The sequence below is a fragment of the Macaca fascicularis genome, chromosome 12 (genome assembly GCF_037993035.2).
Source record: "Macaca fascicularis isolate 582-1 chromosome 12, T2T-MFA8v1.1".
Lineage (NCBI taxonomy): Eukaryota > Metazoa > Chordata > Mammalia > Primates > Cercopithecidae > Macaca > Macaca fascicularis.
In genome coordinates, this window is record NC_088386.1 from 110,052,477 (window position 1) to 110,070,535 (window position 18,059).

The 18,059-nt window shown below is 35.5% G+C and overlaps 1 protein-coding gene across 4 annotated transcripts in view; it reads left to right on the forward strand.

Annotated features, from left to right (window-relative positions):
* Positions 1–18,059, forward strand: part of SPAG16 (sperm associated antigen 16) — a 1,157,251-nt gene that overhangs the window by 905,873 nt on the left and 233,319 nt on the right. The gene's annotated exons all lie outside the window — the stretch shown is intronic.

The window sequence follows — 18,059 nt, forward strand, 5'->3', positions numbered from 1 at the left end:
GGTGCTTAATGTTAAAATAAAGAGAGCATTATTCATACTAATTATAAAATAATTCAAAAAGACATCTCTAGACACCAATCAGGAAAAGATAATCACTGAAGATTATCTGAAAATAAATTAAATGTCTAAGCATAAGGCTTGTTCAAATATAATATCTCAAATCCATGCAATGGATTACCATGTGACTATTAACATATCATAAATGTGCATATAATGAAATACAAAGATAGATTTTCGTAGTACATAGTGAAAACAAAGGCACTGGAAAAATGGGATATAGGATGTAACTTCATAATAATTATCTAGATAGAGAGGTATATAGACAGGATGCTCTGCTGCTCATTCTCTATTGGCCCCATTCCTCCACTCATCCATTCTATGTTCTTCTCTGCTTTCCTCTTTTCCCTGGGAGGCTGACTTGCCCATTGACTTGTGTTTGGAATTGACCAATGGGAGCCACCTACAGGAGAATGAAGGGCAGGCAGAGAGGGAGTTTGGAGCATCTACTCCCTCCACGTCCCCTGGGCTCGGGTGCGCTCACACAGTGGCTGCATTACTCTCCAGTTACAGCTCCCATCAGGCCTACTTACTCCTGAGACTCTTGTTCTCAGCCATGCGCCTGGTAGGCCATTTTCTCTCCTCAAGTCTAGTGTCTGTAACAACTCCTCACTGCTTCTAATTTACATATGTATTTCCTTAATGTATTCCTCTATCTTTATCCCTTGGTAAATATTTAGTCCCTTCATTAATAAGTCTCTTTGAAACTTCCCTCTGAGTGTGGGCTCTTTGTTTCCTGCTGGGGCGCTGACCAACACAGGTGCTCATAAAAGGCCTGGCATGCTAACCACTACAATATACGTAGGCATTCTCTGAGAATTTTTGTTGCCTTTTGTTCTAAATTTTCTAAAGCGAATATATAACAAGTTTTCAATATTAAGAAGATCAAGTAAAAATGTTTCTGTACATGAACGGGAAAAAAATGAAAATAAATAATGCTAGTATGAAACCAAGAAGAGCTGGTATCTTTTTAACTTGTTTTAATTGACCATATTGGTCCTAAGGACCTCCCACATCTAACACTAAGTCCTACCCATCTCCTCCCAAATGAGCTAGAAAGAGAGGAGGAGAGGGGAGATGAAGAAGATTCAGCTGAAACCAAGTGAAAGTTAGCATTTATACCTACTGGAAGTTAATAAAGCTTAGTTCCTTGGACTTCACATATGTCTGGACTTCCACTCTACTGTCAGGTTTAAAACATTTAAGTAGCATAATTCTAACTCCAGGTCTGTTCCTCCTTCCTGTCCCCTGTGTGAAAGTCCTATCTATCTTGCTAACTGGTGTCGCTGAATAGCCTCTACTTGTGGCCCTCTCCTTGGAAAAACTTGTCGTCTAGTCACACAGGTTCTTCCATCTATCACTGCCAGCAGACAGCACCAACGGTGGAGGCCGGAGTTCCCGCAGTGCTTCCAGTAATTAGGTGGGCAGGGTTCATTCACTGTGGGGAGTGTTAGGACACCCATGAGCCAACAAATTTGTGTTATGTGTTTAGCTCAGCCTTATCACATTACAGCTGCTATTCTATTCTCCCTATTAATCCCGTGCCTTTTCCTGGGGGTGGTTCCAAACTGGAGAAGGAAAGGAAAGGGTAGTTTACTGATGTTCTCAAATCACAATAACATTTAGATCCTTTCTATATGCCCACAGGAGGCACTATTTTTTTAAATGTGTATTTTTGTTATTCTAAATGTCTTATAATTACTGTAGTCATTTTTGAAAAGAATATGAAACATGTAAAAGAAAAGTCATATGAACTCATAGTTAATAATTTGTATACTTTTTATGAAACTGTAAAGTTATATAATATATATTTGCTAATACAGTGTTTTCAATCTAATTATATACTTTTTTATTTTAAGTATGTATAGGGACAGTAGAACAGTTAGGAACAAAGGCCTCCAGAGTGACACTAACTGGTTTTGAATCTAGATTCTACCACTTACTCATTCTCTAACCTTAGACAACTTCCTTAATTTTTCTTTTCTTTTTCTTTTTTTCTTTCTTTTTTTTTTTTTTTTTTTTTTGGAGACAGAGTCTTGCTGTGTCACCCAGGCTAGAGTGCAGCAGTGCCATCTGAGCTCACTGCAGCCTTTGCCTCCCAAGGTCAAATGATTCTTCCACCTCAGCCTTCCGAATAGCTGGGATTACAGGCGTGCACTACCACACCCAGATAATTTTTGTATTTTTTAGTAGAGATGGAGATACACCATATTTGCCAGGCTGATCTCGAACTCCTGACCTCAAGTGATCTGCCCGCCTCAGCCTTCCAAAGTACTAGAATTACAAGTGTGAGCCACTGCACCTAGACAGTTCTGTAATTTTTCTATGCTTAAGTTTTCTCCTTTGTAAAATTAGAATAACAAAATAGTACATGCTGTTTCTTGTGAGCCTCAATGAAATATTCATATAAACATGGTGAATAAGGTATAAGTCTCTGCCCTTATTGTTTACACAAAGAAGCAGAAAATTAACTACCTCTTTCTTTCTGTCTCTGTCTGTCTCACACATGACACGCATGCACACACACACACACACACACACATTCATAAATGGCATAAGCAAAATAAAGCCATGTTAAGTATACAGAGTGAAGGAGTGGATAGTCATATTTTAGATAAGATGTGCAGGAAAGGCCTCAGAAAAAGTAACTTTCATAACTGAGGAAGCAAGTCATGCACAGGTCTTGGCAAGAACATATCAGGCCGAAAGTTCCGGGAGGCAGACCTTTAGTTAAAATAATGTTGCAGAGGTACACGCGATTAGAGTAGAATGAATAAGGAAATTAAGATAACGATGAATGGATTACCTGAGAGCAAAGGGGAACAAAACTCCCAGGTTCCAGACTCAGTATCTGAGAACTTCCAAAGGATGTGGTACTATTTTACTTACTGGTGGGAAACTGTGACAAGGCAGCCTGAGCAAGTGTTGTTACTTCAAACTCAGCTATTTCACCAGCAGGATTTTGTCTATGGGATACTACAATTAAACATTGAATTAAACGTTCTATGTGGTTTCCAAAACTAAGTCATTATGATTGTGTATGATGTATCCCAATGTTTTCTATTAATGGTTTCCAGAAACACCATCTTTCTTTTATAGGTTAAAACATTATCATATGAAATAAGATGCCCAGAAAAGAGCTTGTTATATCATGTAACTCATAATTTGATAATCCTGGAGTATTGATAATTAAATTGAAAAAGTCATTATTTCTTGGACTATAATAGTATCTGAGGTGTAAATTAATGTATTTATTTGTTACTAATGAATATAGTTTAATTTTGTACCACTTTAACTCTCTATTTTGTGTTAAAAAGGAACACAATCATAATTTGACTCATTTATTCAAAGGAAGTAAATTGAAATTCAAAGTGTTGAGCTTAAAAGTGAGTTGGTTAGTGTTTATTTTAACCTTCTTTTGAGCATTTCTGTCCCAAAAGCCAGCCAGTACTTTGCATTTTGGTCATTTTTCTTTTGCTGAGATAATGAGGGTGGGGACTCTTTACAACTGCAGGCAATTGCTTTGAGCTCTGAGCACTTTGAAGAGATTAGTCCCATTGATATTCTCTCCGTTTTTTTGGAGAGAAATGCTGCCTTCCCTTGAGTGTAAGACGAACAGCTATTGAATAGAAACTGCTTTTGTCTGGCAGATAGTATGGTCATAAATATTCTCTTATTAAAGACATATATACAACATTAGAAAGTTATCTAAGATGATTGGTAGCCTCATTACACTGACTTGTTAATTTTGTTTAAACTTTCTGTTATATTTGGTCTCATTTACCTGGAAAGTATCCTTAAAGGGTTAGAGCCTAGACTGTATTGTTATTAAGCCAGTAAACTTGGTGATGAACAAGTTAATTATCCTGGGGATAAAAAGGGAAAATGGCATAATTTCTGCCAGCAATACAGTGAAAAATACATGATTGAACTATTTGGAGGCCTGCCCACTCAGTAGGACTTAGCTGGCCAGTAACCTGATATCTCTGGTGTGAGTTCATCAAAGACTTTGATCTAAAAGTGTTACAGAATGCTAAAATTCAGATGAAGCCATATAAATAATATAAATTTTATACCACTTGACTCCACATGCATTATGTTGTTCTTTCAGAGAGATTCAATTAGCAAAATTATCAATTCAAATGACTTTTCTGTCACTAAAAAAAATGCCTTTTGTGGGAGACGGATACACACACACGTATGTGTGTACACATATATGCACACATATATAAAAATTAAAACAAAATTAAATATATATATTTAATTTCATTGCTGCAGTTCTACCTAGTGTCTCGCGTAAATACAAGATCTTCATCTACTGATTAGCTTGCTCCTGCAGACAATCGGATAGATACTAAAACCTTCTGAAGGTCATCATAACCTCATTTTCTGAAAGCATCCCTTGAAGTTCAATAGCTTACAAAGTTTCTGTTGCATTTGTGTCCCTTGCTGTGTTGTATATACATAAAAAGGAAAATCACTTTCATTCAGAGAAGATAATAAAACCTTGTGATTTAGGAAACAAGGTTATCATCAAATAAGCCTTTTATTTATGCTATTCAGACTACCTATCTTCAGGATATTGCAAGTACTGATCAATTTCAGGTCAATTGGATGTATGAAATAGAAGTGCTGTGGTATAAGCTCATGATTATGTCCTGTAGCTTGAAACAGTGAATTTGATTACATGACATGTTGCTGTACCCTCTTTGGTCTTATTGTCTGCACACTTCAAATAATCTACCTATGCCAACTAGAAGAGCCCATTTCATTCCCTAGGAAATAACCTTGATATAACTCTAACCATTTCTTCATGGTGTTAGAAATTATAAACTCATACCACCTTCATCCTTAGAACTTCTTAACTCTAGTCCCAATATCATTATCCAGCATTCTGGGCAGGCTGCCGTACAGCACTGGGATGGATAAATAGGAATCGGTGTGGGGTTTGCTGAAGGGTGTCTAGGCTCAGAAAATTGCCATTGTGCCTTTACATCCAAGACCAACTCACAGGATTACAACATTTTGTGACTCCTCAACCTTGGAAACTAGAGTCCATGAGCTTTTTCTAAGATTATAACAACTTTCAGGAAAGGAGATAATTTTCTATACCTCAGAAAATTCTGGGGTACAGGTCTGGCCACTTTTACTTCAGGCCACCACCTTAGTTACATTGGACCTTAATTATCATGGCAAAAATGTGAAGCATCAATTTTTGATTCTGTTACATTGAGATAGATAGTTTATGGGTGCTTAGAATGTCAGAGCTCTCCTTTTTCAGTGTTCTTTTCTCTAATTTACAAAATATATTTTGTTGTTTTGTTGTACTTTGCTGAGTTGTTTATATTCCCCTTGTACAGATGCTAGCATATCAATAAATATTTTATATATATTATAACATCAAAGAAAACATTTACTGAGGGCCTTTGGCTCTAGTCATTGTCATTACTTTTCACAAACTTGCAAGATGATTTCTAAGAAATTCTCATTAAACTCTTTTAAAGTTTAAATTTGAGCATATTTTCTCAGCAACTTTTCTTTGCTTTTAAAGAACTTTGGCTCCTTGCACTAACAGAGTATACAATCAAATTAGTTCTACTCCTATGTAGTAAGACAAATTTTATCTTTTTCCATAGAATTGAATAATTTCATGATACTAGTTTAAGAATAAGGTTTGAACATGCTGATTTGCAACTGATACTGGTGCATCAAGTATTATAAAGTTCCTTAAGAACAATGAATAAGTAAACATATTTTAAGTAAAAAGTTATTAATGGGCTGGGCACCATGGCTTGCACCTGTAATCCCAGCACTTTGGGAGACTGAGGCGGGCGGATCACGAGGTCAGGAGATTGAGACCATCCTGGCTAACATGGTGAAACCCCGCCTCTACTAAAAATACAAAAAATTAGCTGGGCGTGGTGGCGGGCGCTTGTAGTCGCAGCCACTCGGGAGGCTGAGGCAGGAGAATGGCAGGAACCCAGTAGGCGGAGCTTGCAGTGAGCTGAGATCATGCCACTGCGCTCAATTAATGTTAGCTGCAGGTATTAGTGTAATGTTAAGTGCTGAAAGAAATTAATGCAAAACTTAATGGCTTAACATCATCAATATTTACTTCCTACTCACATCAGTCCAACCTGAGAAGGATTCTGTGCCATACACACAGTATTTCAGTAGCCCAGGACGGCAAAGGCTCTTCCATTCTCAGTATTCAGCTTCGAAGGTCACTCTGGGCATAAACAGCTCGCCAGTAGACAGGAAAAGATAGGGAAAGCTTTCTTCATCCCTTTTGCACAAATCTAAAATAAATATTTTCCACTAGTAGGGCCAGAGGCCCCCCAATAATTATCCACTTCACTGAGTTAGCAAGTACTAGTTCCATACCCCGCCTAGATAAAAAGGAGACTGAGAACTGTATTCCTTGGCATAGCAGCCTTTTTTTTTTTTTTTTTTTTTTTTTGAGACGGAGTCTTGCTCTGTCGCCCAGGCTGGGGTGCAGTGGCCGGATCTCAGCTCACTGCAAGCTCCGCCTCCCAGGTTTACGCCATTCTCCTACCTCAGCCTCCCGAGTAGCTGGGACTACAGGCGCCCGCCAACCCGCCTGGCTAGTTTTTTTGCATTTTTTAGTAGAGACGGGGTTTCACCGTGTTAGCCAGGATGGTCTCGATCTCCTGACCTTGTGATCCGCCCGTCTCGGCCTCCCAAAGTGCTGGGATTACAGGCTTGAGCCACCGCGCCCGGCCCATAGCAGCCTTTTTGAGCCACAACTCTACCCTACAGAATCGAGTCTGAATCTTTAGTGGAGAGTCAACTGTGTCTATCTGAACCTGTAAATTGTTACTTTATCAGTTACAATTCTCTGGTTGCAGTCAACGGAAACTTGACTCTGCTATCTGTGCTAAGAAAGAAATAGATTAGAAGGATATGATGCAGTTTGCAGAATTCGAAAGAAGGTTAAACTGAGGAACCAGGAATAAAGAAATATATATATATATATGAATCTATATATGAATATATATATGAATCAGAGAAGTTCTGGGAATAAAAGGAATTGGATCGATGAATGTGGTCTTCTGAGTACTGTCAAAGATGAGATGGCTGTAGCCACTTTCTGTCCAGGTGTTATTCCATTCAAGATTTGAATTAAAGAAAAGAACATCTGATTAGCAGAGCACTTCCTCTTGGCTACTGGAGATTGGGGTATCTTGATTGACAGTCCTCCAAGATTTTACCCAATACTCAATGGGACATGGGAAGACACCTCAAAGCCAAAACAAAAAAGAACAATGTCAAAAGAAGGGGAGATAGAGGTTAGGTTGATCAAACAATATATATGCTTTTAAAAAAATCAGGTATTTCAGACTACTTTTAGTTTAATACATTAAAAAGCAAGAAAACAGTTCCTGGTCAGAACAGCAAGGAGAAAAAAACTGATAAATCATTATAATCAGTGTAAAATTCTTCTTCCTTTTTGTTGTAATTTGATGGCCTTGAATAAAATTTTGAATCCTTCAGTAGCTAAGTTTCTTTATGTGTAAAGGTGCAGATGAGAATACTTTGTCATATGAGGCAGTGGTGTTTGGTTATGGGGAATGGAAGGGAAACAGCAATGAGAATTAATGTGTTAGCCATTTTATATGTTGTGATTTCCTTGGAATATCCCATAATAAAAACATTTTTACTGCTTATAAATAAAATTATACTTTGCCAAGGAGCTATTGTAATATACTAATTTGTATTCCACTGATAAATTCATCTTTTAATCTATGGATACCTTCAGATTAAATACAGGTTTATTGAAGGATTTTGTTGATGACAGTGTCTTCAAATATAACATTTACCACCATTTCCTGACAAAAAACTATGGGGTAAAATGGATCCAAATGAACAATATCTAAGTAGATAAATGTTAAGATACTGTAAAGGAAAGAAAGTTGTTTAAAAATATATATATTATTGCTAGTTAGAGGTGCTATAGATAGTCATCCATAAAAATAAATACCAGGTTTGAAAACTACAGGATACACCTTTAGAATATCGTAAAACTTACAATGAAAAAAAAAAAATCCTCCAAACAGATCTTAATATATCCCTCTTACCTGTTCACTCTATCCTGTAGCTGTAGTTTTCCCAGTAGGCTACTAAGTGGTCTTTCAAAGGTTTATTTTAGCAAATGGCTGCTCTGTCTATGCACAAAGAAAGTGGAATAACCCTATAATTTTGTGAATTTTTAAAGGTAAGCTAACAAAAAGATTCCTTTCCTGTTCCTTGGATTCCAAAGAATGTACAGTTGTATATTATTTTCTCTTGGGAGCTCAGTAAGATAATCTTCCCCTGAGTCTTTATTCAAGTATTTCATATAACAATAGAAGTACAGTGATGGTCAATTTCTTTTAAAGTTTTCCATGCATGCTCACTCTAGAGCAAATTCCACTAGAGCCCTTAAGAATCTCTAGTGGAATTTATTGAATGTGTGTGTGTGTTTTTTATATATGTATCTAAAAATAGTTCTTCAGCAAAAAATATGTGCTATCATTTTTTTAAAATTACACTGGCTTTTCCAGACTTTATTAACCTATCTCTGGAACCAGAATTTTATGCTAAGGTTTTTTTTTTTTTTTAATTCTATTTGTGGTATATCTATATTCAGTTATAATTGGGGAAAAATCCTCACTTCTGGAATGCTGATATAGAACAATTATTTAAAAATTAATTAAGATTATTTCAAGAATTATATTTGGAATAACACTCTTAAAAACAATTCTCGGGCCGGGCGCAGTGGCTCAAGCCTGTAATCCCAGCACTTTGGGAGGCCAAGGCGGGTGGATCACGAGGTCAGGAGATCGAGACCATCCTGGCTAACACGGTGAAACCCCCGTCTCTACTAAAAAATACAAAAAACTAGCCGGGCGCGGTGGCGGGCGCCTGTAGTCCCAGCTACTTGGGAGGCTGAGGCAGGAGAATGGCATGAACCCAGGAGGTGGAGCTTGCACTGAGCTGAGCTCTGGCCACTGCACTCCAGCCTGGGTGACAGAGCGAGACTCCGTCTCAAAAAAAACAAAATAAAACAAAAAAAACAATTTTCAGTATGTGAGCTTATGATATTTATATGAAAACTAAAACCATTTTTCTTACCAATGGATACAGAATTTTTGTCCTATCAGACACCTAGACCCTATTTCCTGCAGCAAGGAGCGTCATTCATACCATTGCCGAAGCTCAAAGTCCCTGAATTTTCCTTAACTTCTTTTTCTTAACATATGGGCCATTACCAAAATGTATCTCTTTTGCTTGCAAACTAGCATCAAAATCTAACCCTTTAGATGAATTGTCTTTAAAAAGATTGACTTAAAGGTGACAGTTCCCTTTTTTAAAATTCTTAATGGGGCCTATGGTTCCACTAGCAATTTCTCTAGTTTTCCAGGCATTCTCAGGATTTTACATCTTTGTCATGACTTTCCTTCTTCTGCCTGGCAAACCCTGATTCATTCTTTAATATTCTATTCAAATAGTAGTTTTTCTAATATCACTCCCTCACTTTTTCTCCCAACTCTATTTTTCAGGCAAAATAAAATAAAATCTTTTGTTATCTTTGTAAGAATTATGCCGGAAGGTAGGTTTTTATAAAAAAAAAAATGCTCCTTATGGAAGCTATATTTGCTTTCCATTGTACATTGATGTGTTACAGTATAGCTTAGTACTTAGCACTGCAGTTTGCTGAGTATTTATAGTACTTCTGCTAGTATCAAATTAACCTAACAAACAATGAAGTTTTATAATAAGTAATAAAAACCATAAGTTTGTTCCTGTAAGTAGGTATTTTATATGTCTTAATTATGGAGAAATGATCAAGGTAAATTTTAAGTTAAAAAAGATATATATATATATTTGGCCAAAATTGTTATATCTAACTTCATAGTTATATTGTTATATCTAACTATATATATGTATATATATACACACACACTTTATGAACATATATATATAATATATATAAAGTATATATATATACTTTATGAACATATATATGTTCATACTTTATTTGTACATATAAACTCAAGTAGATATATTTAAGTGTTTGTATATATTTTCAAATGCATTTACACAGAAGAAACTGAGAGGAAATATAGGTACTTATTTTTATTAACCCAAATTAGCTTATTTTTAAAATGTCATTGAATCTAAATATACCTAACTAGGGTATTTTGAGAATAAAAGGATCTTATTTGACTGAATTATCTTTCTTTAGACAGGAGATACCAGAGTTTTGCAAACACTGTGCTATATTTTTATAATAAACCAATCTAGGAAATTGGAATGTAGGAGTTTAATGGTTGCTATATTATGTAGTTTGTGAAATAATGAAAGTGAGGGTAATCAATGTGGAAAACTGCATATACAAAATTAGAAACAGATGCTAATAAACAGGTGGTTGAACAAAAAATAATATGGTACTGGTTCAGCACTCTTGTGCTGAAGAAACATCTGGATGTGGGTGTTTTATCCCAAAGCTAGAACTTGCTAACAAGAAATAAAAACAAGAAATTTCTTGAGTGAATAGAGTGAATCAAAAAGTGATTTTCAAGATGATCTTTAAGTCTATATTGCTTTTGAATGTCTATAGAGTAATGAGGCTGATTCACATGCAGGAAAATACGCTGATAACAAATATCATAAATAGAGCACCATGTGCATACAACTAAATTTGTTTTGTAGCACATCCAGTGTTTTGAAAAATATTAAAGTAATATTTCTGATTTCTAATACCCAGTATTTAAAGCTGAATTTCCTTACAAGAACATTTTAATGATTTTTATCAGAAAGAAACATATTCTGAAAATATATCCTTCTGAAAGTCTTCCTAGACACGTTTACTATATATAGCATGCAAATAATATATAGTTTATTATATATAATGTGTAAGTAAAAGCTCAATTGTTACTGTCATTTAGCAGAAAACTTATACAATTTTCTTCGATGTATGAACATTTCTTTTGCAAGCTAAGATGACCCACTCTGCAATATACAATCACTATAAAACTACGATACCCAAATAATGAAAATATTGCCAAACTCTAATCACTTCCCTACTTTTGGAAATATTTAGTAACACAAAATTTAAGTATATAACACAACACCAAAATCATCTAGCCCACAGAAATTTGTTGCAATAGTATTTGTTTTTCACCATTTGCCAAATTAGAAAAGCCGGACCTGTGATCTAAAAGATCCAGTTCTCCGGTGATGTTTTTTTATAGCCTGCGTTGTTACCATTGAGCTTTATGCTATCAGTTGGTATAATTTTTTTTCTGTTTGGCCATAATATTGTGAGCGTATGAAATGGGCAATATGTCAGGAATAATTAGGCCCTGTAGTGCTGAAACCTCAGCCTCTTTTATAGAAGAAACCAGTTACCTGTAGTCCTGTCAGTTTAGCTTAGCAAAGACCATCTGTTTGTAGCCACCTCTTTTCTCACAGGAGCAATCCCTCTTCCACAAAGAACTGCTCCGTGACGTCAAAAACACTTTTCTCTACACAATGGTCTCTCCTGTCTTCATTTCTTTCTGTTTCTTCTAAACTGGGTTGCTTATTAGAGAATCAGCAAAGGTGGCACTAGATAAGAGGTGAAATAAAATGAATCTGATAGACAGTGCTCTCAATAGAATAGACATAAATGTGCTTAGATAAATGTACAGCTACAGGAGGCTTTCTTGCGGACAATAACTGTCCAAAAATATTTACATGTATTTGGGAGTCTAGGTTTATTTGCAACATTAAGCCAACTGATATTTGTCAACTACATTTAAATTTAAATTTAATTTGAAATCATAAGGAACATTATGAGTGGAAAATAAATGGTTTCATGTGTCTAGAATTTAACAGTTTATATTTAATATTTTTTTTAAGAAAAACATGTAAATGGTGTGAGAATAGTTCAGCTATTACTAAGCCATTCTGCATTAGCAGTTATTCTGGAAAAGACAGTCAATTTTATATAAAAACCTTTAGATAAATAGTATGAGTGTATGCAAAATTATACATATAGATAATATTCTGCATCTTTCATCCCTCCTTCCCATTTAATGACAAAGTACTGTTTTACTAAATATGACAATGTGTATTTTAAAACCACTAGAAATTATAATACCTATATTTCCTGCAACTGGGGAGTAATTCAGAGGGAAATTGGGAACTTACCCAGTGGTGTGTGCTTGAGTTTATGTGTTTTATACACATATTGAGGAAGAATGCAGCAAGCCTGATATTTCTGCATATTTCATGGCATTTAGGGAATTTATCCAGAGCAGAGTGGAAATTTTTTTGTTCTAACCCTCTTTGTTCATATGTTGCCACAGTGATCTATGAGTTAATAACTAATGACTGTGGTATTTCAGTGCAAAAGGACAGTTGATCACCAAAATAACTCAGACATATAGTCCTGTTATAATCCTTGGAATAGTATTTAGTATCCAAGTATTTCCAAAATAAATTCAATAAGCTATAAATAGATAATACTGTCCATCTAATTTAATTACCAACAAACTTTTTCTTTGTAGTCAGTATTCATTCTTCCTTTAAGTGACCAGTTAGTGCTGTAAAAACAAGGTAGCATTCAGGAAAGCAACATGCACTGCAGTGACACAGAATAATCATCAAGTAAAAAAAAAGAATGTATACTTGGAGTTGAGCCACCCAGGCACATATTTTTATAATTAACTACAAATCGTAAATGATTTCTTTGCAGTATGGGCTCTGATAGTGGATCCAGGATTAGATTTTTCTTATACCTAAAGAATATTTTCAATAATCAACAACTCATGTTGAATCTGAAAGTTCTCACATTGGTGGGCTAGATGCGACATGACCTTCAACCTTACCTAGTTTAAACTCATGCCAAATCAACCTGGGGTCATTTTGGGCCTTGAGTGGATTTTATTACAAATTTGTGTTGTCTCTAAGTTAAAGTCACTCCTGATTGGTTTAGTTTTCAGTTTTATTAAATATACAGTTTTTATGTACCATCCAAAAGTAAACAAGACTTCTGGGTAATTTTACTTAGCACAGTTTATGTTTTCCAAATAAATTTAGAAATAATTTTATAACAAGACATAAATAATGCTTGAAAAGTATTAAATTAGCAATAGTCAGAACATAGCTTAACAGAGAACATCTGAGAAGAAAGAAACGCAGTAAGTGTGAATAGATATAACAATGGAATATCTAACATGAAAAATGTGATTTTTATATTTTCACTTTGTGTCCTGCTCTGCCTAGTACTAACAGACAGAAATAAGTCAACTGAACATGATGTAATGAGCAGAGAAAAGGGAAGTCATACTTCTTGGTTAAAGGAATGGTACAAAATACAGGCCCCTAACTTGACATGGCAGAAAGAATAATGGGATTTTCAAGGCATCCCAGGGGATCTTTAGACATAGCTTCCTATCTTATAAGCAGTCCTTTTTCTCACTGCCTGCCTCTGCTGGCCACCAATCCTATATATGAACACCATGAAGAAACATAATGAAGGCACATGTAAAATCTGCTCTACCCACAGATATTCTCTATCCAGGGTGCAAGCATTGCTGGAGGCTGTCTCTAGTTCTACATCCTTTTTCATCCTTCCTTCCTCAACTCTTACTTCATTCTTTATACATCTAAGTTTAAATTCGATAAAGCAAAGAGTCTTGCAATTCTCTGCCATTGTCACTTCCGTAAGATGTAAAATTACGTATTTTAGTGCAGCAAGTACCCAGTAGTCAAGTAGATATGCTTAATTTTTACATTAAAATGTAAACAATAGGAAAAAGATGATTTGACCTAGTCCAAGTTGTGGTTGAAAGCCTCTCTATCTACCATGCCTCTTGTATCACCTCTAAGCATCACAACTGCATGCTGTTAAATTCAGCCACCACCAGCACACACGTACTCTTCATACACGTACAAACTCATTGAGAACAGAAAATGCAACAGTGATTTAAAAAGTTATCTAAAAAGCTTCATGGTCTTTAATCTTTTAAATGTTTTCTACTTGATCATGGAATAAAATGAACTGACAGTTTATCTCTTTCTTCTGTCTACCTTTTGCTGGAGAAGCAGAAGCTCTTCCAGAAAAACCCTAGCAGACTTTTGTTTATGCCTGATTGGCTTGAACTTTGTTACATGGCAAACTTTGATGAAAGGGAAGCAGGGACAAGGGTGTTGGAGATAGGTCAGCCCTATCACTCCTCTCTCATTTTAGCTCAGCTTAGAAACCTGTTCTGGCTGATTGTATTTTCATCATCTGTGTAGTCCAAACTTGCAGTGACAGTTTTCCATGCCCAACTGTTCTTACTCTGATTAAGAGAGCCTGCTTGTCTTTTCCTCAAATGTGCTTTTATGAAGATCAATGAAAGGCATCACCAAAGCCTCCATATATAGATTACCCCAATCTGAGATTATAAAGAAGCAATCACAAGTGGATGACTCAAATTTAAGCCCCATAGATGATAAGTACATATCTTAAAACATTTGGGGGTTTAGACATAAATCTTGACTCATTATCCCAATACCATTTAGGTCCATGCTATTCTAACTGTGGTCTTTACTATACATGTATTTATAGTACCTAGTCTTAAGTGTTTACTTTCAATTTATATACTTATCTCATCATGGACCATTAACAAAGAGTTGGCATACCAGAGCCAGTTTGCCAACCACATGTCATATGAAATAAATATGCTTATAGGCTGATATTTTTGTTCTTCACTGACATGTGGTAAACATCTCTCTGCATTTCTTTTGTTTCTTTTGTCATTTTGATGATAAAATGCATAATTCTTGCTATACCATTTGAATAAAATTTGATCATAATTATTTGATATTAAAACTGACCAAGGATTATTTATGTCATGTAAATGCAAAGTTAGTTGAAGGCTTTTCAAGCTTTATTGTTAATACTAACAGCCACTCATCCCAACTATAGTTTCTCTATAATTGCTAATTTTTACTGGTTTACTTTTAATGTAATTGGGTTAGCTAGGCTCATTCATAAAATATTAACGTTTACACTGATTTCTTTTGCTCTAAATGACAGCAAAAAAGACATTTCTTTTGTCACCCCACAACATTCTTAGGGAGAACTGTGGTACGTTATGAGACTAACTATTGCTTGAATATTACCTGTGCATTACTTAAGGGTGAATCTGCAACCAGTTTCAGGGCCAAAAACAAAAGGTCATAATTTGATCAAAATCTTATTGCCTGATAGCTCACAGACATCTGTCAGCAGTTTTGGTTTCTTTTAAAGGGCAGCACATGGCTGACTGATCTCATAGTAGGATTTATAAGTATAATTATTGCCATATAATTCAACAAATCACTTTTATCACTGAAAACCTAAAGCTTTCAAATTTTTACTTTTTAGCCATTGAGATTTTAGGGAAATAGTCTTCTGTCCAATACATTTAATTTCAAAAGAAAGTCTTCACTAAAATTTAAGTAGTTTAATGACAACATAGAAATGAAAATTTTGTCTTAAAATTTTTTTTTTGCTTTTGCATTTAGAATATTCCATGGATATAAAAAATATAGTAGCTGGGCCTTTTAGGATTACATTGTTTATTAATCTCAATAATCAGTTGTCCTTAGTAACATTCATAATTAACATACATAGCTGACTGACAAGGGAAATTTGCTTGCATGAAAAAATAAGCTTATTTGCAGAGGCTGAAAAATGCTTTAAAAAGTGCTCATTCTAGAGGCTCACTGCTTTCTAAGCACATTCCACTGTAAACTAGCATACAGACAATTCAAGAAAATAACCTTTCTGAGCTTGGGTCTACCTCTCTCATAAGGTTATTATATGCATAAAATGAGACATTTTATGTAAATCAGTGAACACAATTCCTACCATATAATATGCACCTGATAATTTATGGTTATTGTACAGAAGCTTATTTCTTAGTTACTGGGTAGAAGCAGTTTGTGCTTGGAAATGAGAATACTAATTTGGACCAAAATAAGAAACAGAACAAAATAAATTCGCATAAATAGATATACCTGTTTTAAATGTCCCTGAATGAATTCCTATGTGATTAAAAAAAAAAAAAAAAGTCTACAGAATGATGATGAGATAAATTGCACATCAAGAAATCTAGATCAGTGACAAAGAGGTATTTTCTAAGACATTAAACAGTTATATAAATGTATTTTTAAACTTTCAAAGAATGGACAACTGTACATAAACTGGAGTGGTGTGAGGAGGTGTCAATGAGCAAGCAAAACTTGCAGGCGAGACGGAGACAGAATTATTGGAAACCTGTCCAAGTATGCCTGGGTAGTCCATGACAAAGGGACAAAGGCTAAATGGAACAGATGTATGGTTATGTGGAGACCAGAAAGCAGAGGGGCCTGACCACTCTATCCAAAGCAACCCCACAATACACACCCCACAAGATAGACCCTTTTAGCCCTTCATCCTGTTTATTTCCTTTATATCATGTTTCACAATCTATAATCATCTTCTTTTTCTATTTCTTTAACTGTTAGCAACCTAGCTCCCCCAATATAATGTAAGTTCTACTAGGGCAGAGTCCTTGTCTGTCTTCTACAGCACTCTGTTCATAAATACCCAGCACTGTGTCAGGCATGAAATAAAATAATGTTCAAAAAATAAAAAATGAATTGGTAACAAAGAATATAAGCTGAAAAATAAATGATTCTTTCAGCAAACATTACTGGGTCAACTGTGGAATTACATTGTCAAGTATTAAAGAACTCCCTGACACCTTCACCATACCACATTATCTTCCACCACAGAACTGTGTTAAATAAGCCCCCCCACTGCCGCAGGAGGAGTCCTCATAGCTCACAGTGAAGCTGGAGTACAAAGCATCAGATTCTCACCTTTGAAGTTTAAATGCATGGTCCAGGTGTATGAAGGAAAGATTTATGAGAATCTAATTACTTTGAATTTTTCCCTCTTCTAAGCAAATAAAGACTCCATGGGCAAGGGCATGGAAGAGAGGAAGAAGAAAGTATATGGAAACAATGGAACAATGGAACCATTGTCCAAGAACAATGGAAAGTTATTGGGGCTTGAGAACAATGAGGAGTGATGATGATTAAATTATTTAGTAAAATATAGGAAAAATTGTACATCCAGATAATTAAAAGATTTACAGATGAATCTGTAGAATCTGGATAAATAACAGTGGCTAAGAACTATACAGCTTCCCCCTCCTTCCACTGAAATAACATTATGTAAGTGTTTTGGAACATACATGTCACTCCAAAGAGAAGGAATAGATGGAGGTAATGAATACTAACCTGACTAAGTGCACTATGAATTGTCAAAATTCCTCTCCTATGGGATAAAAAAGAGCTCAATACAGAACCATGCAATATGCAAATACTTGTTTTTGTCTGTTTGTTGGTTTTTGCTTTTTGTCTGTTTGTTTGTTTTTGTTTTTTGAGATGGAGTCTCGCTCTGTCACCCAGGCTGGAGTGCAATGGCCCGATCTCAGCTCACTGCAACCTCCACCTCCCGTGTTCAAGCAATTCTTCTACTTCAGCCTCCCAAGTAGCTGGGACTACAGGCCTGTGCCACCATGCCAGGCTAATTTCTGTATTTTTTTTTTTTTTTTTTTTTAGTAGAGGATTTTGCCGTACTGGCCAGGCTGGTCTCCAGATCCTTACCTTAGGTGATTCACACGCTCTGGTCTCCCAAAGTGCTGGGATTACAGGCATGAGTCACTGCCCCTGGCTGCAAGTAGTTTCAATAGAAGGGATAAATAGAAGCTTTGCAAAGTTTACACTTGAGGAACCACTATGGTAGGACACTATATGGGTGTAGTCTCATTTGCAAAAATAGTTATACATTAAATATAAGTACATACACCAATATATATCCCCCCCAACACACAAAGTTCCAGTATGTTCTGTTTTAATCCATAGGAATCTCTTGTTTCAAATACTTCTCAATTATTCTTTCACTTGTATCTAAGTGCTTCTTGGTGAAA